Source organism: Penaeus vannamei, chromosome 22 (assembly GCF_042767895.1).
Source record: "Penaeus vannamei isolate JL-2024 chromosome 22, ASM4276789v1, whole genome shotgun sequence".
In the NCBI taxonomy this organism is placed as follows: Eukaryota; Metazoa; Arthropoda; class Malacostraca; order Decapoda; family Penaeidae; genus Penaeus; species Penaeus vannamei.
The window spans coordinates 12340076-12342575 of NC_091570.1; the positions used below are offsets into that span (position 1 = coordinate 12340076).

Genomic DNA, 2500 nt, shown 5'->3' on the forward strand with positions numbered 1-2500 from the left:
CAAGGCAGAGAGCGGCTGACGAGGAGATTTTGAGCAGTGTGTGGCAAACAAGGTCATGGCACGACCAGTTAGCGAAGTGTTGTTGTTTCCTGTCGCATGGCTGCGATGGTGATGAAACCGCATGGCGAAGAACTCGGCTCGGTGTAAAGATGTTTGGGTGGTCCACGTCCTTGGTGATATGTGGTCCAGCTGGGGTCTGGATGCTCGGCATGGCGCTGGCGGCAGCATGAGCGAGATAGATGCTGAGGAATGGCAGCTAGTGCTGAGAGTGTTATGGCGGAATTCAGCAGCTAGGCAGACAGTGTCAGCTATCAGGCTTGGGGACATCTCTGCGGGACTGGGTCACAGTGTGTGCTTGGTAGGGTATAATGTTGATGCGGAGCGTATAAGTTCACTTTCACCGCTGCTGCCAGTTGTAAGAGCCCAAAATGTTGGGTCCTATGAGAGTTTGGTAGATGGCGAGCTTAGGGTTAAGGTAGACAACAAAGTGTGTGACTCCTTTACTGAATAAGATGTTGGAGTGCAGCAGCTCCTTGGAGCAAGTTGTTGCTCCTTAGCTCCCCACGGAGTCTGCCTGATCTCCTGTACAATGGTCTAAAGATCGCATCAAGTCACATGGTTAGCATGTGACGACGGTGATGAACAAGCAGCGTTACATCAGCACATACCTCTTGTGGAAAAGATAGACAACATGACATTGGAATGTCTGGTGTGGCAATAAGAGGAATAAACAAGGGGGAAGCAATGGTCAGGCGTATTATGCATATGTATATGTATGTGTGAAGATATGTATGTGACAAACATGTAAGATTATATATATATGTGTATCATATAGTAATTAGATATAGATATAGCTGGATTACAGTGTGTGTGTGTGGGTGTGTGTGTGTGTGTTAGGGTGTGTGTGTGTGTGTGTGTTTGTTTGTGTTTGTGTGGGTGTGTTTGTGTTTGTGTGTGTTTGTGTGTGTGTGAGTTTGTGCGTGTGAGTTTGTGTGTGTGTTTTGTGTGTGTGTGTGTGTTTTGTGTGTGTGTTTATTTGGTGTGTGTGTGTGTGTTTTGTATGTGTGTGTGTGTATGTTTTTTGTGTGTATTTTTGTGTGTGTTTTTGTTTGTGTGTGCATGTGAAAGTGTGAGAAAGTGTGAGTGTGTAAGGAGAGGAGTGATAGTGTGTGTGCATGTGTGCATGCATGCATACACTCTGTGTCTAGTTTCCTCTATTTTTTTCTAATTATTAACTGCAATAACACAACCAGTATTGATATTATTGGAATCTTTCTCTGACAGTCAAAGACATGAACAATCAAGATGGTTGTGATCAATGACCATGCATCAGATTACAAACTGAAATCAAAAACACATTTTTCCCAAACATGAATCAGATTACAGACACTGCACTGACAGAGTTGAATGTGAAGTCATGTAGCATTTTAATTAGGGACTGTAAAAAAAAAATTATAAAAACAATGTTTATAGGACAGATGGTATTCCTCACATTTAATAAAACTTCCTCAGAAGGGCATGCACATTTTCAGCTTCATGGCATCTATGGCTTGCTGTGATTAGATGATATAGATAGCCATCCTATTTTTTTAAAATGAAACCCTTTATTAATGATACATGACTTTACACTCAAGGAAATAAGCTCACTATAATACGACTTCAAAGGTGCCAGGACATTCCCTATGAATTAGACTTTGCCTGTCTGTCCACAGCTACTCATCTCTCTCCTTGGCCTACCAATGGCAGCTATTGTTTCCTTTGCTCATTCATATTTAATCTGATTTCTCTCAATGCATATAATGTGTGCTAAGTGTGGCTAAGATGGCATAGGAACCAATTTATCTATTTTACTGCTGAAACCAAATGAACAAAGAAATATATTTAATGCTTTTTCAATTACTTAACCAAAACCAGGATCAGAGCAATGTACACATGTATTCCTGTACACAATAGAAGTCACTGCTGTTTACCTTGGGAATGAATCTGAGTCTGCGGCCTAAATGTTTCCGCTGTACAACTTCGTACTTTTAATAAAGAGGGGTCAACAATGACACTGCTCCTGATTCTCAGACTCAGAGGTGACACTACCATTGACAACACTCCAATCTTGATGGTATGCTCCCTCATTTTGTGTTTCTTTAATCTGTGGGATTCAGTTAGATTTCTATAAGTGACATATAACTATAACATTAATTAATGCTATGCCCTCAAATATACATTAGATATTGTCAAGGGATTTTGAAACAGAATTGAAAAAAATTACAAAACAAAAGAAAGCAATAAACAAAAGAAAAATAAAAGAAAGAGATAGTGGAAAAGGACAACATAAAACAATTAAAATGAAAGAACAAATGAGGTATAAATACAGAAAATAACAAGATAAATATGAAAACTCTTACTCACCAAAGGCAAACCCAGACCAGTCTGTGCCCAGGGGATAGATGGAAATCATCTCTCAGAGACGATCAGCAACTGAAGGCACTAAATTAGGGGCAGAAAA

At 40.1% G+C, this 2500-nt stretch overlaps 1 protein-coding gene and 1 non-coding gene across 2 annotated transcripts in view; both read right to left on the reverse strand.

The window, feature by feature from the left end:
- The window catches only part of ZnT63C (zinc transporter 63C), a 192589-nt gene that overhangs the window by 142926 nt on the left and 47163 nt on the right, over positions 1-2500 (reverse strand). The gene's annotated exons all lie outside the window — the stretch shown is intronic.
- The window catches only part of LOC113825409 (uncharacterized), a 15898-nt gene that overhangs the window by 12820 nt on the left and 578 nt on the right, over positions 1-2500 (reverse strand). The window contains exons 2-3 of the transcript XR_011399440.1: positions 2404-2500; positions 1971-2143 (exon numbers count right to left, since the gene is read on the reverse strand). The exon at positions 2404-2500 is cut by the window's right edge and continues 94 nt beyond it. This is a non-coding gene — a transcript (uncharacterized protein). The remainder of the gene's footprint in view (positions 1-1970; positions 2144-2403) is intronic.